This window comes from Macaca nemestrina, chromosome 5, assembly GCF_043159975.1.
Source record: "Macaca nemestrina isolate mMacNem1 chromosome 5, mMacNem.hap1, whole genome shotgun sequence".
In the NCBI taxonomy this organism is placed as follows: domain Eukaryota; kingdom Metazoa; phylum Chordata; class Mammalia; order Primates; family Cercopithecidae; genus Macaca; species Macaca nemestrina.
This window is the reverse complement of record NC_092129.1, coordinates 9,069,506-9,097,029: the sequence shown is the minus strand read 5'-3', so window position 1 is coordinate 9,097,029 and position 27,524 is coordinate 9,069,506. Positions and strand designations below refer to the sequence as shown.

Below are 27,524 nucleotides of genomic sequence, written 5' to 3'. Positions count from 1 at the left end.
TTCAGTCCACAAAATTAAAAGGAGGTGCCTTTGGGAATGTCGTAATAATGTAAAGTACCTCCTTCTAACTATGTGATAAAGCATTATAAGTATCCAGATTTGATAATATCCTGATATTGGCATTTCAGAAGTTATTGTGTTTCAATAGTTAGCATTAATTCCTAAAATATACTCTGCTAATGCTATCTGTGAGAAACCACTATAATGTTCTGCTCTGTCAGAAATACATCTTTATATGTTCACGGAGAGGGCAAAGGTATACTACGAACGCTACTGACTGAGACACATTATCACCCCATTACCATGTTGCGGTTGGTGAGTAAGTGTCCTGAGAATCTCAGAAGAGAAAGAGGTCCTGTGCCATCCTCTCCAATATGACTATGAGTTAAAGTCATAGCAATCAGGACTTGAAATCTACCACGAGGAGCTACAAGCCAGGTCTTAATTTGACACCTGCTGCATATTAAATCTAATATCAAGAGCCAAACAGTATTTCTAATCAAGTAAATGGATTACTTTTTTCCTTGAAACAGAAAAAGCAGGTCTGTAAACATAAGATGTGTTTGAAGGACACAGAAAGAGAGAGAGAGAAAATAAATTAGACCAAAAGATACCTGAACTGTTAAAGCTTGCAATGAAGACACTTGTTCTTGATTAAAGAAATGAGTTCAGTTCAATCAACACCTACTGACTGCCTTACATGCCCGTGACAGGCACTGTGGCAGGTCCTGCTAATGCAGACACGATGCAGGCATCAGTGCTCTATTAGTCCAATGGTCATGTGAAAGGTAATGTGCACAGTGAAAACCACCAGATCCAAGGGGAAGAAGGCTGTGACTTATTCATTTGGCTATTTTAATAAAGAGGTACATTTTAACAAACATTTAATTAAAATGCTTTTATAAAAACATAAAGTAAGCACACAGTAGCATTTATTTTTATTTTTGTTTTTTTGAGATAGAGTCTCACTCTGCTACTCAGGCTGAAGTGTAGTGGTGCGATCTCAGCTCACTGCAACCTCTGCCTGCCAGGTTCAGGTGATTCTCCTGCCTCAGCCTCCCAAGTAGCGGGGATTATAGGCATGCACCACCACACCCAGCTAATTATTGTGTTTTCATTAGAGACAGGGTTTCACTATGTTGGCCAGGCTGGTCTCGAACTCCCAACCTCAGGTGATCTGCCCGCCTCAGCCTTCCAAAGTGCTGGGATTACAGGTGTGAGCTACCACACCTGGCCCACAGTAGCATTTATTAAAACCTGGGGTTACAGTTATCACTGACATAAAGCCTAGTCCCACTTCTTGACCTGGTAGCAACTATCAAAAATAAAGCATAGAGTCTCGGGAACAAATGGTAGTCCTTCTCCCTTAAAGAACAATGGCAATAAATATATTAATGATAATATAATAATCATAATTAAAAGAAACATAACGGTGTTGTTATGCAAAGAATAGGTTAATCTGATAATTATACATGCATAATATGTGATTAAATATAAGCATAATAGACTATCAGTTAGGTTGCAGTGATTTACCTTTAAGGAATTCAAAATTAACCTCCTTGATGATTACAAAATGACTTTCCTCATAAAGAAGCACAGAAAGAAAGTAATCTTGACTAGCAAAATGAAATCTTCACTCATTTGAATTATCACGTAGAATAAAGGGAGAGAAAAATGTATCTGTGCTGCAAGGAGATTATGCATCTCTCATAACTTGGCTCTCAATAGTACAAATAAATAGAAATTTTCATATTTTCTTTGGGAAAAAAGTTACACATCAACATAAACATATTTGAACTAAGTGAGTTTTTGAAGTCTTTTTTTTTTCTTTTTTTACATGGAGTCTCAATCCGTCATCCAAGTCGGAATGCAGTGGCACTATCTTGGCTCATTGCAACCTCCACCTCTCAGGTTCAAGCAATTCTCCTGCCTCAGCCTCCCAAGTATCTGGGATTATAGGTGTGTGCCTCCATGCCTAACTAATTTTTACTTTTAGTAGAGACAGGGTTTCACCATGTTGGCCAGGCTGGTACTGAACTCCTGATCTCAAGTGATCCGCCTGCCTCAGCCTCCCAAAGTGGTGGGATTACAGGTGTGCGCTGCGGCGCCCAGCGGAACTAAGTGACTTTTGCTGCGAGAAAGGCCAAGTTTCAGTAAGAAATAGGATGATTAGAATGTAATATTCCTCACATTAACACCAACAAAAAAAGCAAACAATACTAAACCAGGATTTCTGAAAACAACTAAGTTTCCCAGGAAAATAGGAACTTAGTGACACTGTCCAGCCAGATGGGCACTATGCCCAGGCAGTGTCCCTGTGCTCCGTGCGCTCCTGCTTTGCTTTATTGGAGCAGAGCTCATTTTTCATCACCATTAACACACGGTGCCATAAAGCAAGCTTCTGGGTGGCACCTGGCACATGGTGGGTGCTCAGTAAGTTGCCGCTGTCATTACTGTCACTATGAGTGTGGACTGGATGAAAGCTGAGGTCAACATCCTCTCACTCTCTCCCACTCCCACCAGCTCTCCTCTCCCTGCAAAGCACCCCACCTTTGGGCACCATGGCTCATCAATCTTGTACTGTTATGCTCCAGCTGAAATTCTGGGATTTCTGACAAACTGTATGACTGTGATGTTTTATTTTATTACAAATTTCAGTGTTCTTTACATAGTCCCTTATGCCATAAAGCAACAACAACACATACCCTTGGAGATATTTCACATGGGGTCATACTTATGCAGATTTTAAAAATACCCCCACTATACTTTTTTGCCTTTTTCTCCTTTGTTTCATCGTAAATATCTTCAATCTCTCTCTCTCTCTCTCTCTCTCTCTCTCTCTCAAAAATACAAAAATGTTACAAGAAATTAAAAAAAAAAACATCGATAGCTGCTACCATCCATAAACAAAGACATGTTCGTATTTTGCTTTCTTTCTTCCCAGTATTTTTCTTCCTCATTCACACTTCTGGGAAAAGAAGGGATAGTGACTGTATGTTTAAACAGCTGTACTCATAAGTACACTTTTTTTTTGTCTTGTCTTTTAAAACATTTAACTTTAAATTTAACTTTTAAAATTTAATATGTATTTTTTCTGTGTTTCAGATTATTTGCAATGCATTCAAAACACATCATTTCATGGTGTAACCAAATAATAATGAATGTGGTTCTAAGCCTTCCCAGATACTCATAACAGCAACATTTATTTTAAAAGTAGAGATACACTTAGGCTTGTTGTTGATATTGGCATTTGTATTCAATACTTTCAACCATTACTAGAAATCTGGTTTTGCCACTCTGTTTTCTCACTTTAAAACCTGCCTGACCCTTTAAAACATATATTCACACATTGCTTTATGCTTCTGTTTGTGTCACGGTAATACTGTACTTGATATTTATATCTCCAACAGCATCTGGCACAGTATTGTGCACACAGTAGGCATTAAGTAAGCACTTTAAAAACTGAACTCACTTAAGGGATTTCAATAAAATGGCTAACTCATTGGAAATTAAATAATTTGTGAATGAGACACCAAGTAAATATATTAGTCACTTTCTGACTTAATTTTCACGTGTGTGTGTGCATGTAAGCATGTGAGCTTATTTCCAAAAGTGCCAGATGTCTTTAATTATCTTTCTTCTCTTTTCCTTTAAAATAAAATTTAGACATTTTTAATAGCAAATTAATACATGCTCATTATGGAATTTTTCATATATATGGGTAAAAAAGGACTTTTCATTGTTCATGTCTAATAGTAATATATTTTAGGAATAATACTAACCTTCTGAAACCATAAAATTTCCATTCAGATTATTTTTCCAAATGAAAAGAAAATATTTGGGGGAAAAATTTTAAATACCTGCTGATAGACATACTAAACGAAAAACAAAAGTAATGGCCTTAATTCCAACTTTATATTAACCTTAATCTATCTGCAAAGTTAGCCATCTTTCTTTTTTTATTAAGATAGTGAACCAATAAAGCAGAAAACAAGTGGCTAGTACTACATATTTCAAAGCATCCATTGATCTTGCGGCTTTCTTGCCACTTTCCATCTGAATCTTCTGTCCACCAGTCTTGAATGGGATTACAACCTAAATCAGTCTCACTGAAGCACACATCACAGACAGACAGCTGGTTCTAGTCTTAATGAAGACTAATGAAAACAATGAAAGCCACAATGAAACCCATAAGAAACACTGACATAACCTACAGATTCATCAAGCTTTCATCAGTACTCTGGAATACTTTTTTATTATGAGTGAATTGGTGAAAAAAAACAAAACAAAAACAAAACACCGCCATGACCTGGCACAGACCCAACATGTCACTTAGGAGCACAACTTCTGGGCACACAATAGCCTCATGATGATCATTCTGGTAGCGTGGGAATGGCTGGCCCCACAGACCATCCTTCCAGGCCTCATATCAACTAGCCTCTCAGTTTAGGAGCTACTCTAGTTCAAAGTCACAAGGTCTGATGATATCATAGACACAGGTGGTCACTGTGATGTGGGGGGGGGGGGCCTTCTCTGAAGGAACAGGAGCCAGATTCCTGAATGGTGCAGTCCTTGCCATCAGGCTGTGCTCAAGATTCATCAGGCAGAGATCAGGCTACAAGCTCCAAAGGGTTGTTAGGAAACCGTTACAAATGGCTCCAAATTTAAGGACAGAGGCAAGGGACAGAGGTAGGTAAACACAGCTAGGAATACACAGGTAGAATGATACTTTTTTGTTTTGTTTTGTTTTTTGTAAGTATCACATCAGAACTTTGTGTTTCTTTATAGGTACATTTTTGTTAGTATCATTTAAACTAAAGGTACATTTTTGTTAGTATCATTTAAACTAAAGGTACGTTTTTGTTAGTACCATTCAAACTAAAGGTACGTTTTTGTTAGTACCATTCAAACTAAAGGTACGTTTTTGTTAGTACCATTCAAACTAAAGGTACGTTTTTGTTAGTACCATTCAAACTAAAGGTACGTTTTTGTTAGTACCATTCAAACTAAAGGTACGTTTTTGTTAGTATCATTCAAACTAAAGGTACGTTTTTGTTAGTATCATTCAAACTAAAGGTACGTTTTTGTTAGTATCATTCAAACTAAAGGTACGTTTTTGTTAGTATCATTCAAACAAAAGGTACGTTTTTGTTAGTATCATTCAAACAAAAGGTACGTTTTTGTTAGTATCATTCAAACTAAAGGTACGTTTTTGTTAGTATCATTCAAACTAAAGGTACGTTTTTGTTAGTGTCATTCAAACTAAAGGTACGTTTTTGTTAGTGTCATTCAAACTAAAGGTACGTTTTTGTTAGTGTCATTCAAACTAAAGGTACGTTTTTGTTAGTATCATTCAAACTAAAGGTACGTTTTTGTTAGTATCATTCAAACTAAAGGTACGTTTTTGTTAGTATCATTCAAACTAAAGGTACGTTTTTGTTAGTATCATTTAAACTAAAGGTACGTTTTTGTTAGTATCATTCAAACTAAAGGTACGTTTTTGTTAGTATCATTTAAACTAAAGGTACGTTTTTGTTAGTATCATTTAAACTGGCCACAAGTTGTGTTCTGCTTTGCTAAGTGCCAAGTATCCTCTTTAAACATTTTTTTTAATTAAATTTAAAACATTTTTCATTGATATATGAGTTGTACATACTTATGGGGTCCATGTGATATGTTGTTACGTGCATTGAATGTGTAATGATCAAGTCAGGGCATTTAGGACATCTATCACATCAAGTATTTTTAAATGATGCAATTGTAAGATTATTCTTGTGAAGAAAAAAATGACTAAAAGGAACATTTAAATAGACTCATGTTCATCTCTTCTGTGTACTCTGAAAATTTTAATAACAAATATCACCTAAGATAAGCTTTTTTTCACAATCAATACAATGAGCGGGAGGGGGTTCACCTTGAGGTATTGAATACATTAAGAATTTAGGTTAAAATTCAGTTAAGCTAACTTAGCAGTAATTTAAAATGTTTCTACAATGAAGGATAAAAATTTTGACAATTATATAGCAAGTCCGAAATAAGTACTCCATTTCCTTTGTAATAATAATCAAACTTAGTGATATTTTGACCCACATTCGAATTCATATCTACTGAACTGCTAGAAAAAACTTGTTATAGTGATGTTAAAAAAAGGCATGTTAGGAAAAAGAAGAGATTCCAGTAATAGCAGTCAGTATACACCTTCATAGTTTACAAAGAGTTTTCACAACCAGAACCTCATTTTTTGGTTTATTTGTTTGTTTTGAGATGTTGTCTCACTGTGTCTCCCAGGCTGGAGTGCAATGGTGCCATTCTGGTTCACCACAACCTCCACCTCCCGGGTTCAAGAGATTCTCGTGCCTCAGCCTCCCGAGTAGCTAGGATTACAGGCGCTCACCACCACGCCCAGCTAATTTTGTGTTTGCAGTAGAGATGAGGCTTCACTATGTTGGCCAGGCAGGAGAATCACCTGACCTCAAGTGATTTGCCCGCCTCGGCCTCCCAAAGATTACAGATGTGAGCCACTGCAGTTGGCCCAGGACCTCATTTAATTCTTGTAACAGCTCTGTGGAATAGGTAGGCAATTTTTAATCCCATTAGACATATTTATCCTTGAACTCATTAAACACAGTTTACGAATACTTGTTTCAGGAATGCATTTTCTGGTAACCTCTTCAGATTCAGCTTTACGATGAATGTCTGGTTACTTGTCCCCGTTTGGGTTCTGTGGGGATTTGTACAGTCCAGCACTGTGCCAATCATCATTGGAACTGCTCATCAGGTACCTATTGACTTATCACCTGCCTGTCTGCAAACACCACTGCTTCAGAATCTACAAAAAGTAAAACAGACACAACCAAAAGAGGTGTGTTCACTTTTTGCCCTGTACATTAGATAACCACAGACTAGATATATGGTTATTTGATGGAGAGATAAAACCAAGGTAGTTCTCTTCAACCTTGACACAACCGCTTTATGTAAATGTCAACAAAAGTTTTAAAAGATTCAGAAGGATCAAAAGAGTGGGACACAGAAAGAGAAAAGAATCAACATTAATTTTAAAAGTATACTTTATTATAAGAAAAAAATTAATGTGTGAACTGTACAAGCTGTAAAAGGAAGAAATGTAATGTGATCTCAGAATGTATGTCATACTTCCAAAGTCAGCTAACACATCACAATTACAAAACCCACAGGATATAACTTTTAAATCCTCTGAACAATCACAGACATGCAAGACAGAGACCATTTACAGAAGGACACTACGTGAAATCATGACAACCAGACCAAGGACAGACAAGTGCTGCTGGATACTACGTCAGCTAAAGCATCAACTCTTCTCTTATCTGAATGTGGAAAGCAATTATATACAAAACAGAATTAGGGGTTAATTAGGAAGTACAAGAGCACAGCCCAGGAATACAGAAGTAAAGTCAGAAAGACCCAGAGGCAAGTATAATCAGCAAAGCTATCAAGGGCAATTGGGTATCTTTTTAGAGCCACTGGTTGCATATGAAAGAAACAGAAAATTTTAGGTTCACTAATCAATAACAGGTGAAATAAATAAACTGATCGTAAGCAACTGGATGGCATGCCTATTTTGTGCTTTCAAAAAGAACCTGAGAAGTCCTTGGTGGAATGCTGCATATCTGGAAAACAATCTATCAATATCAATAATGAAAGCCATCCCATCAAACTTGTAAACTTTATTTGTATATTCCTCATGTGAAACTATGGCATCATCTCTCTGGACTTTACATAGTACAGTTTATCACTGAAATCTCACAATACAGGTCCACTGAGTTCAGCAAACAAAGGGCCTATTTTGTTTCTGGACCAGATCTCTTGCCTTCAAGTTGCTTGCTGGGGGCTAGACATAGGAAGATAATGAGGCTATGAAGGGTTGTGCACCAGGAACCAGCGGGCCCAGAGGAAGGGCAACTGGCTCAAACTCAAGGGCAGTCATACCCAAAAGAGAGTCAGGATAGGGCAGGCACACGAACAGCTTTTAGCAGAGAAAGGAAAATTTTGGTAGCTACTAAAAAAGGCTAATGTCACTTTTGTTAATTGTGTTTCTAGATAATTTATTCTAGAATAATCAAACCATTAAAACACTCCTTTGGGCCAGGTGCGGTGGCTCACGCCTGTAATCCCAGCACTTTGGGAGGCCAAGGCAGGTGGATCACTCGAGGTCAGGAGTTCGAGACCAGCCTGGCCAACATGTCAAAAGCCTGCCTCTACTAAAAATACAAAAAATTAGCCTAGCTTGGGGGCGTGAGCTTGTAATCCCAGCTACTCAGGAGGCTGAGGCAGGATAATCACTTGAATTTAGGAGGTGGAGGTTGCAGTGAGCAGAGATTATACCACTGCACTCCAGCCTGGGCAACAGAGTGAAAATGTCTCAAAAACAAACAAAAAAACCCCACTCCTTTGGAAGAGTAGTCTTAAACCTTTGTGCTCAAATTCTTCATGAAACAATTCTGAGAAAATCACATGCCTTTTGCATACTTTAAGTACGATCAACAGTATTTTATCTTATGTATAAATAATTACAAAAATGTAGTTTAGATGTAAAGACTGAAAATTCTAAATAAACATTTTAGAATCTTCTAAATATATCCAATGGATCTCAATTCATGATATGATATCTACTATTATTAATTTAAAAAATACATCCACAAGTTCCTTTTAAATATCTGGACATTTTACAGCCTTCCTCTTTCTGTTTGAAGTCTACTTCGATTGAATTTTATTGTAATATATTTTGATTCTTCAAAATCTTTCATTGTTCACCCCATATACATTTCTGCAACAAAAAATATATATGACTTGCATGATAACTGAATTCCATAGGCTAGTTTATTAGCTAGACCACTTAGAGGAATTTAGTATGGATGAAATGAATACGTTATCAAGTTCACTGTTAGTTATAGAATGTTCACATGCTCAAATTGTTCCTATGAAGCTAATTCTAAAAAGTACAGCGGTGAAAGCCTGAAATACTTCCTGATGTTACTGAACATGATATTTTTTGGATATTATGTAGAAATACTTCCTTTTGCTTTTCCTGTGCTATGGTTAAGTTCTTCCTTGCCTAGAGTTTATTTTCTATTTGAACAACCTTTCAGAAAATCACCTGAAACATAACTATGATATACCTCATAGCAATAAAAAATTGTTCCTGATTTTTTCCTTTTTTTTTTTTTTTTTTTGAGACTGAGTCTCTGTCGCCCAACCTGGAGTGCAGTGGTGTGATCTCGGCTCACTGCAACCTCCGCCTCCTGGGTTCAAGCAATCCTCCTGCCTCAGCTGCCCAAGTAACCGGGACTACAGATGTGTGCCATCATACCCAGCTACTTTTTATATTTTTAGTAGAGATGGAGTATCACCATGTTGGCCAAGCTGGTCTTGAACTCTTGATCTCAGGTGATCCACCTGTCGCAGCCTCCCAAAGTGCTGGGATTACAGGCGTGAGCCACCACGCCTGGCTTGTTCTGAGTTTTCTTGAGGTTTGGCTCTAACAAGTACGGAGTTACTGTTTTTTAAAAATATCTTTAGTGTTGCTCTATTTGAATAATTTGTGTTATTTTTAAATATAAATAATAATTTCACTGCTAATCTAAAAGTAAATAAAAATTATTTTTCAAAAGATCAAAAGTAAAGGAGTTAAGGTTGAACATGTGTTCCTATCTGTACCAGAGTTCTAATAACACCTATATTATCAAGTCTACTTACTTTTAAGAGGCTCCATTTGAGTTACTAATGCTAATGTTAATGAATAAATAAAAAGTTTACAAATAGATTTATACTTCATAGCAAACAAAATAAGCTCATTCAATATTAATGTCAAAATCAAGTTGTACAATGTATACTTTTAACTTAATCCAAAATGCCTTCACAATTTCTAACAAGTTTGCTGAAGAAACTCAGATACATTTGGTGAAAAAAAAATTCCAAATTTAATCGCCTAACACTGCTTGTAATAATAAGACTGTATCAAGATACAAAGATATCAAGAAGTCAAGACTGTAGACGTCTCAAAGCCGGTCAAATAACAACATATTAAAAAACCCTTTTAAAAATATGTGGAATTCTAAATACCCTAACTTATAGGCATAAAACCACTCATTATCCGCCCCCTTCCCGTGAAATTTTTGAAATCATAAGACAACGATTTATCAATTTTTCTTTTTCTTTTTTGTGTTTTCACAAGTGACAACTCAGCAACTTGCCAATGTTTCACAATTGTGCTTCAACACTTTAAAGGCAGGCTGCAAATATAAAATATTTCCTTATTATTTTCTCGCTAATCATACCCATTGAGTGAAAGGAATAATTGTTACCATGTGATGTTTCTTACTTCATATTTACTACAATTTGATAAGTAGATCAATATTATATTTCAAATATTTCCATTAAGTGTGCAACACAGATGCTCAAAAGGTGAAGGGCAGTAGCTTTCTAGGCATTAAAATAGAGCAAGTAAGTGTCTTCTCTGGCATGACTCATTCTTTACAGAAACTAAAGCAGAAGGCATGTGATCAATGTCCTGTTGTGTAAGTTTTCTACCACAAAAGAAAATGCACACACTTTATATTAATGGTGGAAATCAGGTATCTGACTGTCCTAGAATAGCTACCCAAATCTACCCTTTTGATAGAACCCGATAGGCATTTAATCTTAACTACAGTCATATTGAGAGTCATGGTTTTAAAATTAGGACAGTAGAACAAGCTTAGATTCTCCTGGCGCTAAAGGGTGAATTATTTCTACCAGAGGCCCAGAGAAAGGGCCTGACTTCCCAAGGAAAGGAAGCTTCATGCATAGGGAATCCGATTCCTGCCACCTCCTACATAAAACAGGGTCACAGAATACTGGTGCAGAAAGACTATATTAATTCCGGGTTTCAGACACATGTGACCTTCAAGAAATGCAGAGTTCTTTCTGAGTCTGAATAGTTATCAAAAACCTAACTTTAAGAAATGTTGGTGAACTAGTTCTGGAAACTAAAAATAAATGAACCACTAAAGCATGCTTCCTTTTATGCTACTACAGTATTTATGTTCATTTAAACTTGATTTTCTCTCTTAACCTCTATGGAAATGGACAAAAGATACAATGTTACCTTATATTTATATGAAATGTATGGAAGTTAGGCAATGCTTCCTTATATTCTTTAGAATATGTGAAAAAAAAAAAAACATGGCTACTAGGTATTTTCTTCTAGGCCAAACCTGCAAGAATCCTATTTTCCTATTCTGCAGGATAATTTAACAGACTTTTAAACTTTTCTACTATTTTAGATGTATTTTACGAGGTGGAATTAAAAATGAACATTGAAAATGGCATAATTGTTTCATATTCTTAAATATTTTTCCCAACTATTCTGTGAAATGGTTAATTATGCACATAATGAATAGTTTTGATTCACAGATTTGACTCTGCTGTGATTGTATATTTGAAGACCTTTCTTATTATGTGTCTATATTGTATGAATTTTGCCTGTAATACAGTAAATGCAGTTTTGTTTAATTGTTTCATGGTTAATGTTTCTGACACGCTGTTTATCTGTTTTGAAATGCAACGTCCAATCTTGATTCTTACTCCCAGCAATCCTAGATTGAACTTTTATCATTCACAATTTTAGTGTGCGCAGTCTTGATCACTACTCAGTAATATGTGGCAATGTGAAACTCCATAATAACAAAGCAGGGCCTGGTCCCCCACAGGGTGACTTCCACTAAGTCCTTTCAGGTTACAAAGGAACTGTCATTATTCCTGTGATTATAGGTAAAAATAATCTGCAATAGAATTCATTCCTAGATAATGACTAGTATTATTTTACAACTCTTTTCATCCAGACATAATGTTAATCTAGAATTATAATATATTGAGCATTTTCAATGGTATTTTACAAAAAACAAGTTTTTATCTGAATTAAAATTAATGAGTCTTTATCTGAGTTAAAATAGAATCATGATGGAAATGAATTCATTTCACTGTGAATTAACCAACATCCACTGAGATCAAAATCACCATCTGTGTTGCCAAAGGAAGTGTAATATTTGTGCATCAGCATTTTTATTTTAAATTTTGACTTTCTTCTAAATTTCTCAGAAATTGTTTTAATCATATCATGGAAGTCTACTATTTGAAGTAATAAATCTATAGGCCCCTTCAGAAAAAAATAGGCTACTATGCAATCGTTTTTATTTCTTAATCTACTGAAAGAAAAAATCTTCAGTTTCCAGATTTTTATTCATTTATTTATGATTTCAACCAGCCATTCAGCAATATTTGATCTGAGGGTCTAGTACATGCTAGGCACTCACAACTGTGAATATAAAAGTGAAAAACACAGAAAAATTGCTCCTCATGGAACTTACATTTTAGAGGAGCTTTTGGAAGATGATGAAGATAATAATAATAATAGAAATAACAATTAGTTATATAAATAACAACACAAAATATGAAGCCTAAGAAGTTCATGAAATTCAAAGAAGTGGTTGCAAGGCTGGGCACAGTGGCTCATGCCTGTAATCCCAGCACTTTGGGAGGCCAAGGCAGGCAGATAACCTGAGGCCCGGAGTTTGAAACCAGCCTGGCCAACATGGTAAAAACCCATCTCTACTACAAATACAAAAATTAGCTGTGTGTGGTAGTGCACGCCTGTAATCCCAGCTACTTGGGAGGCTGAGGCACAAGAATCGCTTGACCCCAGGAGACAGAGGTTGCAGTGAGCTGAGATTACACCACTGCACTCCACCCTGGGTGAAAGAGTGAGATTCTGTCTATTAAAAAAAAAAGAAAAAGAAAGAAAAGAAAAGGAATCGCAGAATAATTAAATGATTAAATGCAGGCCAAGGGACCAGTCATGTGCCCTGCCCTCCAGACAAATTACAGTATGTTCAAGAATGTAGATATCACTCCTTCCCTTTCTACTCCTGTACTGAAAGAGCTTTGCAAATTTCACATATTATTTTATGAGGTCCCAGTATACATCCTGAAAAATGTAAAAATCTTTTCCAGTTTCCATTTCTGGACATATGATAAATTAAACTGTAATCCTTCCTGCTACAAAACACCAGAAAAGCTGGCTTGGTGGTAAGAAGCATTTTCAAATGTTGAAGTCACTTATAAAAAGAAATCCTCAGGCGGTTAAGAAACAATGAGTGGACATGAAATAAGAGCTAATCCAGAAGATAATGACACTTCCCCTAAATTGGCTAGCCCTGGCAACCAGTGGGCTTGAAAGCTGTGCCCTCAAAGGGCTGTGGCCTTGATGGTGGACCAGGAAAGTCCACCCAACCGCACAAGCAGAGCCGGTTGAATGTGCATGTCTTTTGTCCAGAATCTGGGCAAGGAAAATGTCTTTCCAGGTAACAGATTCGGACTCAAATTTACATACTTTCAGGTCCAGACATCCTTAAACAGAAACAATAACAACAACAACAAAAGCAGTCTCAACCAAAGAATACTCCCAGCAGAAGCAAACTCAAAAACATACTGGAGAGAGATCCTGTCAAGGCAAGCTGCATGGGTTATCCAGTGACAGAGCCCAAGTGAAGATGAGCTCACAAGTGAAAACGTCAGGCTACACGACAGCACACATGGCCATTCTTACCGAAGATATCCATCAGGATATGGGCAGAACTCTGTCAGCATAAATGTGAAGCAGAATTCACGTCCACTGTTTTATGCCTGATGCCTAATTTCAACCATGAACAACAACAATAGTAACAACAAAACAGAAATGATGAAAAGTCTCCTAGAATATTTACAAAGCATATATTTCACTAGTTTCTAAAGCTCGAAATCCTAAGAGTCCTAAAATTATAATTCAGTTAATAAATTAATCCTTGAAGAAACCGTGTATCAAAATGCCAGGCCAGATAACTACTAATTTTTAAAATCCAATTTTAATTGATATATACTTTACGTACAGTAAAATGTACAATTCCTAAGTGTTCAGTCTTACAATCTTTTATATATTTATATACTCATCTCATCCCAACACAGATCAAGATGAATGCTTTCATCACCCCAAAAGCTTCCTTGTGCCTGTTTCCAGTAACAGTCTTCCCTACCTCTCAAGAGTAACCCCTTTCCTGACTTCTATCACCAAAAAGTGGTGTGGCCTATTCTTTAACTTCATAGACACGCTATCACATGGTATACACTCTTGTGTTCAGTTCCTTTCAACCAGCATAAGGTATGGAGTCCAACCATATTATTGTACATATCAGTACTTTATTTTTTAATTACAGACTAATAACCCATGATTCGATTGTGCCACAAATTGTGTATTCATTCTTTTGTTAATGGACATATGAGATGTTTCCACTTTGGGGCTACTATGAATAAAGAAGATGTGAACATTTTTGTACAAGTCTTTTTGTGGACATACATACTTACATCTCTTAAGTGTATATCTAAGAGTACTAAGTCAGATCCCATACCCCAAAATGCTGTTCTGATTTATTTTATTTTAATCATAGATGGTGATGTGGTTTCGATCCATGTGATTTGGATCACCCAAATCTCATGTTGAAATATAATCCCCAATTCTGGAAGTGGGGCAAGATGGGAGGTGAATGGATCATGGGGGCAGTTTCTAAAGGTTTAGCATCATCCTCTCAGTGTTGTTCTCATGATAGTGAGTTATCGTGAGATCTGGTTGTTTAAAAGAGTGTGGCCCCTCCCCCTTCTCTCTCTTCCTCCTGCTATGGCCATTTAAGATGTGCTTGCTTCCTCTTCACCTTCCACCATAATTGTAAGTTTCCTGAGGCCTTGCCAGGAACAGAAGCCACTATGCTTCCAGTAAAACCTGCAGAGCCATAAGCCAATTAAACCTCTTTTCTTTATAAATTACCCAGTATCAGGCATTTCTTTATAGTAGTGTGAGAATAGATAACATAGATAGTATCTTAGTACATTTTCTGTTGCCATAACACAATACTGCAGACTGGGTAAATTATAAATTACAAAAGCTTATTGGGCTCCCAGTTCTAGAGGCTGAGAAGTCCAAGAACAAGGCAATGGCATCTGGTGAGAGCCTTTTTGCTGTATCATAACATGGTGAAAGGCATCACATGTCAAGAGGGCAGAGCATGTATGTCAGCTTGGGCCTCTCTTCTTCTAAAGCCGCCAGCCCCATCATAGTGGCCCCACCCCGATGACCTTATCTAATCCTAATTACCCTCCCAAAGGCCCCACCTACAATCAATATATGATTTGGGGATTTGGTTTCCAACACATTAACTTTTAGGGGACACATTCAAACCACAGTAGATGGGTTTTGTTTTAGAAATTCATACGTATGAAAGTATAAAGTATGTAATATTTGTTTAAGGCTTCTTTCACTCCACATGATGATTTCTGAGGTTCATGCATCGTTATGTGTATAATTAGTTCATTCCTCCATCTTGCTGCGGATGGGCAGTCTTGCACAAGTACTTCTGTGGACATACGCTTTCGTTTCTTTTAGGTTACAGAGAGGGGTCACATTTCCCTTTCCTCAAACCCTCTTCCCAACTTTCTCTCGTAAGACAAAGAATTTAAAACATTTTCTGAAGTATAGGTAGGACCTTATATAAAAAACCAATTGTACTTTTTATATATGAGGAGTACATTTTTATATATGAGAAGTATATTTAAAGGGTGAATACTCAGAAAATGTTAATAAGACACCCCTAGATTTTATTATACATATGCACATTTATCAGATTTTCAGGGAAGAATTGTAATTCCATCAGTGTCATTTATAAATTTATCATCTCTTTAACAAACTGCAAGTTTTGACAGGGTAGTGTTCCAATCTATCATGTGTTTTCTTACCTGAAGACTCATTTATTCAACAAATATTTTCCAAATATCTATTTTGTGCCAAGGATTGGGAGTACAGGAACACACAAACTATTCACTCTGTAGTTGAAGAGCTGAGGGTGTGATACAGCTAATACAGCAGGCGGTCACATCCCCATGTCATAAATGCTAGGACTGGTATCCCCGCATGCTGCTGACCAGGGAGCCTGCAGGAGACAGCACCTCTGCATAGTCCCAAGGAGTCAGAAAAGAATCCAGGGAGAAAGAACTTCCGGGAGCACCCTGGGTCCTAAAGGCCTTAGCCAGATGAGGAGTCGTTGAGAGGGAGAGAAGAGAGAAGAGAAGGCAGGTAAGGGTTGTGGGATGGACAAGGCAGAATGTTTCAGGCAAACAGAGTGTCACGAATTAAAAGCTGGGAAGCAAGGGGAGGCATCATCAGTAGGACTGGAGAGCAGCATTTAAGGTGAGGGTGATGAGGGGAGGCCACAGAGGTGGGTGAAGCCAGAACACTCAGTGTCTTGCATGCGGTTTTGGAGAATTAGGAGTTCGTTGTGAAGGCTCCAAAGAGCCACTGAGGAGTTGAGGCAGCCCACATGTGTGTTTTGGAATCATTATTCTCACTGCAGTGGGGACGTGGAGCACTGTGGGAAAAGCAGGAACAAAACGACACATTAAGAGTCCATTGTGGGTATCGAGGTTAGAGAAGTTGTTGGTCCTGAGCTATCATAGAAGTGGGCTAGAAAGTGAAAACCCATGTCTATTCGTTTACCTGTCTTCTACAACATTTTCACATGCAAATAAATATAAACTAAAATGTATTTAATCATGAGAAAATCAGGTAAGCTCTTTTCAAAATTAAAATATAAGCCTCAAAGCAACGAGTCTCAAAGTAGAGAGTGGCCTTTTAGAAAGCAATGGGGGAACAAAGTTCACAGCTAAATTGGTGTTCTTGGCTTGGCAATGCAGAAAGTAAGAGGCTGCAGAACTGCAACCATACTCAGTGTGTCACATCCTCTCCGCCTGGGGTTCTCGGCTGACATTATCCATCACAAGGACCGCACAGGGTTGGTCCAGCTCCCAAACCCCAGAAGCTCCAGGATGCACTGCTGTTATGTTAACTTTTAGTTTTCACACAAAACAAAGGATTTTTTTCTTTTGGCTCGTGGGGTGTTTCTCATGAATGAATTGTACATAACTCAGGGAAGATTTCCCTATCTGAGCATATTACTCTTGAGTGACAGATTTCTCAGTTGTGAATTATTAAGGTTGCAGAGATACCTCTAAAAGTGGCAGGTAACAACTAAGAAATGACGGTCTGTGATTTCCTACATATCTTGCTACTAAGTGACATCAGCTGGAGCCATAGTCCTCAAGCCTTAACTACCAAAAAAGATGACTGAAATACATACTGTCTTTATCCTCAGCTTTTTCTCTAAGCCAGAGGTTGGCAAACTACAGCCTACAAACCAAATCCAGCCTGCTATTGGTTTCTGTAGAGCTGCATTGGAACCCAGTCCCACCCATTCGTTTACATATTGTCTTTGACCGCCTTTGCATGAGAACATTTGAGCTGAGTCGATGGTACAAAAAACTTTATGGCCCACAAAGCTGAAAATATTTAGCATATATCCCTTCCCAAAAAACGTGCAGATCCCCGCTCTAAGCGATGCTGAAAAATAACATCTAAAGTATCCTGTTTTCTAAATTTATTGAAAAGAATAACAACGATCAAATATTGAAATTGCAAAAGAAAAGTTTTTAAATTCCCCAAAGCAACTCCCCATACCTTCTTTTTCCTAAGATGTATAAAATTCATGAGCTGCTTGAAAGAGTAGAGCATGCTGGAAACCACCCGCACGTGCCATCAACAGATGGGAAGGGCTGTCACATTTCTGAAAGGGATCCTGCGGAAGCTGATTAAACTGTTAGAAAACCATTTAAGGGAGATCTGCCAGTCCCCACCGACAGACGCAGATTTAAGAGGATAGAGATATCAGAGGAGTTTCATGAGACATTTAAAAGAAGTTCAGATCCTTAACACTGCGAGGATGGATACCAAGCAGGGGTTCACGCACAATTTTCAGCAGAGTTATTAATCAAGTCAACACCTCCCTCTGTTGCCTGACCTGAATGTACAGACAGGTGTGTAAGTTCGACCTGAGGACCGCACTGCACCCCAGCAATTGCGCCTGTCTGACCACAGCAACCTTTCCTCTCTTAACAGTAAAGCTTCATGTACTCCTTGTACACGGCAAATACCTGCTTTAATAAATCAGGGCAAGAAATGGCAAATCTATCTTAATTTCCACCTCAAAAAGAATCACCTAGCACCGTTTTAAATGCTCTCAGCACTGATCCCCTTGGGTATTCTCTGAGGCACCTGTGGTAATCCCTATTTGTCTCGCAGCCTGTGCTGAATGAAAACCATCCAAGTCAAATACCTTGCTTTCCCCTGTAGCTTCCCCCATTCAGTTTGCCTTCCAGGGCTAAGACAGCATGAAGCACAGAATATTGATTGGAAAAGCACTGCAGACTCTTTCTAAAGCCAGCCAAATTATCATCTACCATATATGTTCTCACATATAATAAGAAACCTGATTGATTCATAAATTTCAGAGCATAGTTCTAGAAATTAACAAAATAAAATCTTTTCTGGGTCCTTGTTTTTCCCCCACACTCATTCCCCACATATGAAGTCCCTGGTGTGTCAGCTCATGTGTGACAGACAAACAACAGCCTTTTTCCCACGGGCCCTGTTTCTTTCTCTACTTTTTTCTTTTTAAACTTAGACCCTGCCATTCATTTTCACCTCTGACAGTAAAAACCCCAGGACAAGACTGTCACAAAAAGGATTATCTTTCAGATCAATGGTGAAATTGATTTGAAACCCTGCTATTTATCAGCCTCCAGCAAAAGTGCAACTGGTTAGGAAATATGTCCTTTTGCACTAATGTTATGCTCAGTTCATCTAGGCAGCACTTCACTTCATTCCACATAAATGCAATATCCTGGCCTTTTTCTCACAATTAGGTAATTTTCCACATAGATTTCTATTTTTTGTTGGAATATATGCAAAATTAGGATTCATACTCCAAAATTACTTGCATGTACTTCTAATCATAAAGTATGCATCACTTCCCAAAAGTGATCTTTTCATTATCCTTTTTATTTTTATACTTTAAGATCTAGGGTACATGTGCACAATGTGCAGGTTTGTTACATATGCATACATGTGCCATGTTGGTGTGCTGCACCCATTAACTCATTATTTACATTAGGTATATCTCCTAATGCTATCCCTCCCCTCTCCACCACCCCATGACAGGCCCCAGTGTGTGATGTTCCCCTTCCTGTGTCTAAATGTTCTCACTGTTCAATTCCCACCTATGAGTGAGAACATGTGGTGTTTGGTTTTTTGTCCTTGCAATAGTTTGCCCAGAATGATGGTTTCCAGCTTCATCCATATCCCTACGAAGGACATGAACTCATCCTTTTTTATGGCTGCATAGTATTCCATGGTGTATATGTGGCACATTTTCTTAATTCAATCTATCATTGGTGGACATTTGGGTTGGTTGCAAGTCTTTGCTATTGTGAATAGTGCCACAATAAACATATGTGTGCACGTGTCTATATAGCAGCATTATTTATAATCCTTTGGGTATATACACAGTAATGGGATGGCTGGGTCAAATGGTATTTCTAGTTCTAGATCCTTGAGGAATCACCACACTGTCTTCCACAATGGTTGAGCTAGTTTACAGTCCCACCAACAGTGTAAAAGTGTTCCTATTTCTCCACATCCTCTCCAGCACCTGTTGTTTCCTGATTTTTTTAATGATTGCCATTCTAACTGGTGTGAGATAGTATCTCATTGTGGTTTTGATTTGCATTTCTCTGATGGCGAGTGATGATGAGCATTTTTTTCATGTGTCTGTTGGCTGCATAAATGTCTTCTTTTGAGAAGTGTCTGTTCATATCTTTCACCCACTTTTTGATGGGGTTGTTTTTTTCTTATAAATTTGTTTGAGTTCTTTGTAGATTCTGGATATTAGCCCTTTGTCAGATGAGCAGATTACAAATATTTTTTCCCATTCTGTAGGTTTCCTATTCACTCTGATGGTAGTCTCTTTTGCTGTGCAGAAGCTCTTTAGTTTAATTAGATCCCATTTGTCAATTTTGGCTTTTGTTGCCATTGCTTTTGGTGTTTTAGACATGAAGTCCTTGCCCATGCCTATGTCCTGAATGGTACTGCCTAGGTTTTCTTCTAGGGTTTTTATGGTTTTAGACCTAACATTTAAGTCTTCAATCCATCTTGAGTTAATTTTTGTATAAGGTGTAAGGAAGGGATCCAGTTTCAGCTTTCTACTTATGGCTAGCCAGTTTTCCCAGCACCATTTATTAAATAGGGAATCTTTTCCCCATTTCTTGTTTTTGTCAGGTTTGTTAAAGATCAGATGGCTGTAGATGTGTGGTTTTATTTATGAGGGCTCTGTTCTGTTCCATTGGTCTATATCTCTGTTTTGGTACCAGTACCATGTTGTTTTACTTACTGTAGCCTTGTAGTATAGTTTGAAGTCAGGTAGTGTGATGCCTCAAGCTTTGTTCTTTTGGCTTAGGATTGTCTTGGCAATGCGGGCTCTTTTTTGGTTCCATATGAACTTTAAAGTAGTTTTTTCCAATTCTGTGAAGAAGCTCATTGGTAGCTTGATGGGGATGGCATTGAATCTACAAATTACCTTGGGCAGTATGGCCATTTTCACGATATTGATTCTTCCTATCCATGAGCATGGAATGTTCTTCCATTTGTTTGTGTCCTCTTTGATTTCATTGAGCAGTGGTTTGTAGTTCTCCTTGAAGAGGTCCTTCACAACCCTTGTAAGTTGGATTCCTAGGTATTTTATTCTCTTTGAAACAAATGAATGGGAGTTCACTCATGATTTGGCTCTCTGTTTGTCTGTTATTGGTGTATAAGAATGCTTGTGATTTTTGCACATTGATTTTGTATCCTGAGACTTTGCTGAAGTTGCTTATCAGCTTAAGGAGATTTTGGGCTGAGACGATGGGGTTTTCTAAATATATAATCATGTCATCTGCAAACAGGGACAACTTGACCTCCTCTTTTCCTAACTGAATACCCTTTATTTCTTTCTCCTGCCTGATTGCCCTAGCCAGAACTTCCAATACTATGTTGAATAGGAGTGGTGACAGGGGCATCCCTGTGTTGTGCCAGTTTTCAAAGGGAATGCTTCCAGTTTTTGCCCATTCAGTATATTGACTGTGGGCTTGTCATAAATAGCTCTTATTATTTTGAGATACATCCCATCAATACCTAGTTTATTGAGAGTTTTCAGCATGAAGGGTTGTTGAATGTTGTCAAAGATCATTTCTGCATCTATTGAGATAAGCATGTGGTTTTTGTCTTTGGTTCTGTTTATATGCTAGATTACGTTTATTGATTTGTGTCTGTTGAACCAGCCTTGCATCCCAGGGATGAAGCCCACTTGATCATGGTGGATAAGCTTTTTGATGCGCTGCCGTATTCGGTTTGCCAGTATTTTATTGAGGATGTTTGCATCAATGTTCATCAGGGATAATGATCTAAAATTCTCTTGTTGTGTCTCTGCCAGGCTTTGGTATCAGGATGATGCTGGCCTCATACAGAATCCTTTACTTCTAGCTTAATATAAGAGACCAGGTATAGATTGTTTTTTCAGTTAAATTTTCTGACCCTGAATATGAAGGCTAAAATATAGACTAAATGGAAAGCTCTGGTAGGAATAGAGAAGATTAACTAACTACTTTAATCCTACTTCTCAATATATTTTTGGTCTCCCACATTGATTCCCATATTAATTCCCTTACCCCAAAACCCAAGGGAAAATTTATTCAAATTACTGACAATGTTACTGGCCTAAGAGTTATTTTAACCATGCAGTCCAATAGCAGTGAAATTTTATCAATATCAAGTAGGTAAAATAAGCCTAGAAAACCCAGGGTATCAATTCCTTGCTATAATTTAAATACATTAATTTAAAACTAAAATTCTAGTCTGCCTTGTCAGTATTTCAAAACACCCTATCTAAGAACTCACAATACTAAAGACAACTGTATAATTGATTTATAATAGGTTGATATAATTCATTAAGAAATGAATTACCACAGGTAGAAGTTACTTTAAAGAAACAGTGTAAGAACAGCTCTTTTAGCAAGAAATGTTTACCTATATACTTATATAGACATATATGTGAAGTACTAGGGTAATGATTTATTATACCCAAACAGCAAATACACAGCTAGAAAGAAAACAAATATGTCAAAATGATATATTCATATCACATGGCCTTGTACAAACATTTTACAATGTCTAGTATAGACCTTTTAAGTTCCTTAAGCCGGAAATAAAAGTAGATAAAAATTTGCCAATGGCTACTATTTTAAGTATTCATATTTAAGCCAACTATTTAGACTCTAATATTTTTGTGTCATAAAATTTGACTATATTCAATGACAAAAATTTTATGTAACCATAATGCCACTGAATTCAAATGCAGAGATTCAAAGTTTATTGTTAATGTTAGATTCCAAGGCCATCCAGCAAAACCTTTCATCCAAGATTGGATTTGCATTTAAAAAGATCAATTTGCCTATAATGAACAGAAAGTTTGAAGAAGCAGCAAAATAGATGTGAACAAACAAATTGGTAGATTAACCACTCTATCATCTTTTGCCTCTCACTGAATTACAGATGCTCCTTAACCTATGATAGGGTTACATCCCAATAAATCCAATTAATACATTTAAAATACCCTAAGTTGAAAGTGAATTTAATTCACGTAACTTGCAAAATATCATAGCTTAGCACAGCCTACCTTAAACATGCTTAGAGCACTTAGATGATAGCCCACAGTTGGTCAAAATTACCTCACAAAAATCCTTATAATAAAGTACTGAATATCTTATGTAATTTATTGAATACTCTATTGAAAATGAGAAACAGGATGGCTGTATGGATACGTGAAGTAACGTTTTGATTGAAAGTGTATTGCTTTCATGCCACTGAGAGGTCATAAAATTGTTAAGTCAAACCACTGTAAAAGTCAGAGACTGTCTGTAGTTCACTGAAGAAAAGATAGTTGATTGGACTAGGGATGGTGATGGGGAAGATGGAGAGTCACAGATGGGAGGAAAAACTGACAGGACTTGGTGATAGATTTGATATTGACATGAGGAAGAGAGAAGTTCCCAGGTGAACAGTTGAGCGGTATAGTTATTTATCAATATTATTATTATTTTTTGAGACAGTCTCACTCTGTCACCAAGGCTGGGGTGCAGTGGGGCAATCTCGGTTCACTGCAACCTCTACCTCCTGGGTTCAAGTGATTCTCGTGCCTCAGCCTCCCGAGTAGCTGGGATTACATACGCCATCAAGCCCGGCTATTTTTTGTATTTTTAGGAGAGCCAGGTTTTCACCATATAGGCCAGGCTGGTCTCAAACTCCTGGCCTCAAGGGGTTCACCTACCTTGGCCTACCAAAGTGCTGGGATTACAGGTGTGGGCCACAGTGCCCAGCCCGGCTATTTATTGAAACAAAAGCATGGGAAGAAGACCCAGCTTTGGAGTGGGTGGATGGGAGGAGAGATCCTGATTTTAATTTTACACAGGTGGGGTTTGAGTTGCCTTTGAGACATCCAAATGTAGAAGTCACAAATACAAAGAGATCTCCGGGTCTAGAGTAGAGATTGATTTGTGAATCATTTGGATAGTGTTAGTTATAAATGCCATGGACATAAATGACATTGGTGAGAGACCATCTAGTGAACTTCCAAAAAAGACAGAAAAATACATGGCCAGAAGAGTAGAAGAGCTTGTGTCACCAAAGCCTGAAGAAGGATGATGCTGGTGTTGGATGTTGCTCAGGTGGCACTGGTAAACTTAGTAAAAGTGAATACTGTGGAGTAAAAGTGAATACCTCTTAAGGTTAGACAACATACTAATGTTAGGTGGAGACAAAGCAAGGGAGACCACAAGCACAACTTTACCCATTCCAGAGATGTTACTGCCAAGGTGGGAAGAGAGTCAGGATTGTTTCCAAAGAGAGAGAGAAATTAAATTAGTTTCTTTTAAAATGGGGGAAACTTGGGTCTGTTTAAAAATAAATGGAAAACATCCCACTGACAAGATAAGGCTGAATATAAAAGAAAAGGAAAGATAATCGATAGAGTTAGCTTTCTTAATAAACTAGAAGTGATGGGATCCAAAGCAAAGCACCAGTGGGAGATTTGCCTTAGGATGCAAGGAAGCTTGGATGGGTTAGGTAGGTTTATTTGCTTGGTATCAGGAAGATGAGGGAGCTCACATATGGCAATTTTCATTTCCCATGTAAAGTAGAAGAAGAGTTCATCTGCCAAGACTGAGGCTGGAGTCTGGAAGAGAAAGGAAGAGGTATGAAATTGTTGTTGTGAAGACTGGGAAGAAAAGCTGATCAGAGATGCCCAGTAAGAAACGGGACAAGCAGTGCTGAGAGCTCATTTGAAGCTGCTGTTCAAACATTAGCATAGTGCCAATTTGTCCTCTTGTGCATCTTTCTCCAACATCTTGTGGCTGCACAGGTCGAAAGGCCAAATAGTTGGGTTCTTCCAAGTTTTGTGTTTTCACAGAAGACGGCAATGCAAATATTGAAAAGCAAGCGTAGATTCTAGGCCTACTCTAACACGGAGCATAAACAATGGTGTTATTGAAGTTATGGACCAGGGAGTCAGGTGGAGAAAAGAAAAAGGGAAAACTGATGTATCGGGAGAAAACACAGGAGTCAATAGACTGGAGGTCCTAATGTAGTCCCAAAACAGTCCCAGTGACGGGGGTTCAAAGCGTAAGCTGGAGTATGTCCACTGGAACAGGTAAATATGCCAACAAAGTCAGGACGTTAATGTAGGACCGTGTGGCTCAAGGACAGGAAAGGAAGCAGTGAGAAGATGGGACATCAAGGTGTTGGCTGCTAAATCTCCCAGGATAATGGAAGAGGTTTGCGTATAGACAGATATTACATAAGGTGTCAACCCTTCTGTGAGCAAGAAAGAATGTGGTGATGACAGAGGAGACTAAAACTTGAATGACATAAACCTCAAATGATCATGTTTTGCAAAAGCTTAAAGGCCAAATAGTCAAGAAGCAGAAATTCAGAGTAAAAATGTCACCAGTCCTAATTCCTGGCCCTGGGTTAGTTGGCTGAGAATAAACATTCATGACTTAAGGGACGCTTCCAGGAAATGGGGAACCTCTGATGTGAGCCAGGATCCAGTTAAGACTAAGAGAGGAAGTTAAGAACATAGGGAAGCATGCTGGTTATGGAGTGGAAGTCCCAGCAGAAAAATCATTTAAAACGTGTGGGTGGTCAGAAGAGGGTACACAGTCCTTTAGGACTGAAGGGACAGGAGGGTATCTACTGGGGTATGGGTCAGTAGCACAGGGGAGAAAGTCTCCATGCTTCTTGGGGTGGATGAGCAAAGGCCTCGCCTCTCTGCCAGTGAGGCTTTCTTCCTGAGAAGAGACAGTGTGCTGGCAGCAGGCACTGGTTCTGTGCCACCATCTCAGCTTCTTCACAAAGCAGAGGACCAGCTTCCAGATAGAAGAGAAAAAGGAGAAGCTAGAAAGAAACGTAAAGGCAACATAATCAAACCCCTTTCATGTACAGAAGATGAAGTGCAGGCCCAGAGAGCTTAACTGACCTTTTCAGGGCCATGCATTTAGGAAACGGGCAGGACTAACTTGAGCTCAAGTCTTTTGGTACCCAGACCACAAAGGTTTCTGACATTCCATCCCTTCCTGACCTTGCCTTAGACTGATTCACTGCGGACCTGAAAAAGTAACCCATCAAAGAGGGAATTAAACTGGACGTTTGACTCAAAAATATTTTTATAAATTCGAAATTAAACAGAAAAGAACTTAATAGCGAATTCATATCGTGTATAATCAGAAGAGGAGTTTGTGGCTTTTAAAAGGTAAAAAGAGTTTATTTTACTTATGATGCTAAATTTACTCCTATAGTTATGATTCTTCATTGTCCTGAAAGTCAAATATCACTAACACTGATATTAAATTGACTGTGCTTTGGCCTCAAACTGCCTTTTTAGGTAATCTTTCATTATTGTAGGAACAAAATCAACATTTTAGCCAAGCTTCAACACAACTTTGGAGATATTTAAATTCTTACTTTTAAATTTACATTATTCTTTATGAAAATTGACTACTATATTTAAAACATATAAAAATACACTAAACCAATGCTCTACAATGATTTTATTGTCACAGAAATCTTATTTATCGTTGTGTAATCTATTTCACTAGGTTAGTACCACTCATTCTGGCAATATCCTAACACAGAACAAACAGTAGACAGCTATAACATATCAAAACTAAGCATTCTTAAATGCATAACACAGACATTAAGTAAAAACCAACATTAGGGCTATTATACATTAATTACATGGATAATTTCTGGAACAAAAGTAATTGAAATTGCATTTTCCATAGTGATACTTTGAAAATTCTTACCATTTTATGTATGCTTTGAAATCACTTGAGACGGATGAAACATAAGAGAAAGAAAGAACACTCTTACAGCAACAACAACAAAGCTCGTATTTACATAGCGTGTACTCTGTTAGGCACTGTTCTAAATGCTTTGCAAATATGTACTCATCTCCCCCTCGCAACAACCCTGTGTGCTAAGCACTGGTGTCCCCACTTAGTTATGACAAAACTGAGACCCAGAGAGATTATGTAAATCATCCAAGGTCACACAGTTGGTTAGTGGTAGAGGCAGGATCAGATCTCAGGAGGACCACCTCCAAAATCTAGGCTCTTCACCAGATGCTACGGTTCTGTCCTAAGCGGATTTTATTTGTAAAAATGGGTCTAGAAATCTGAGCTGCTAATAAGTTTACAACGAGTGTGCTGCTGTGCTGTTAGAGGTCACTGTTCCAACATGGAAGCAACAATATCCTGCTAGGATTCCTCACCAGGTCCACATATTGTACAATATTAACAAGTAACATTAAACTATAAAACCGTTCATACACAAATGAAGGATTTCTTGTGGTATAATAGTAACCATAGCAACAAAGTAAGATGGGTTTGCAAAGTGAAAAGTATCCTAAGGCATTTGATGCCCTCACAAAAAGCCTTCTCTCAATTTACAAGAAGATGTAACCAGTAGCAGCAAAATAATAGTAAATTTTCAAAATAGGTTATATTGCTACCTAGATTAGCTACATTTCATGTTAGCATTTTTATTTCTAAAAGAACAGGGGGCTATATTCAAATTGCTCCCATTTATATCTCTATAGCAGGAATCCTTAATTCATTCGAGATTTTATTATAAATTTTGACTAAGGTAACATTTTAAATAAATCATGATATGTACATAGGTTCAGTGACAAAAATATGCAATTAGAATAAAGTTGTAACAATATCACATGCATCCTACATAAGTACAAAGATAGAAATATATACTTAGTATACAGTAGAATCATAATTATCTTTAGATTTATTTCCTTAAGAAATATATTTTATTTTTTGTATATCAGAACTGATTGTGAAGAATAGGCCTCACTGGAGAAATAATGTCTTGAATCCTTTTATAATATCTATTGGCAAAGGAACTACACAATTGCTTAAGTAAATAAATATTATTTAAAGAC

General features: G+C 37.6%; 1 protein-coding gene and 1 long non-coding RNA gene across 11 annotated transcripts in view; both read right to left on the bottom strand.

The window, feature by feature from the left end:
- Window positions 1-27,524, bottom strand: part of PRKN (parkin RBR E3 ubiquitin protein ligase) — a 1,377,649-nt gene that overhangs the window by 1,226,483 nt on the left and 123,642 nt on the right. The window lies entirely within an intron of this gene.
- Window positions 1-27,524, bottom strand: part of LOC139363057 (uncharacterized) — a 92,630-nt gene that overhangs the window by 13,207 nt on the left and 51,899 nt on the right. The window contains exon 3 of the long non-coding RNA XR_011622937.1: window positions 1-27,524. This exon is cut by the window's left edge and continues 13,207 nt beyond it; it is cut by the window's right edge and continues 19,215 nt beyond it. This is a non-coding gene — a long non-coding RNA (uncharacterized lncRNA).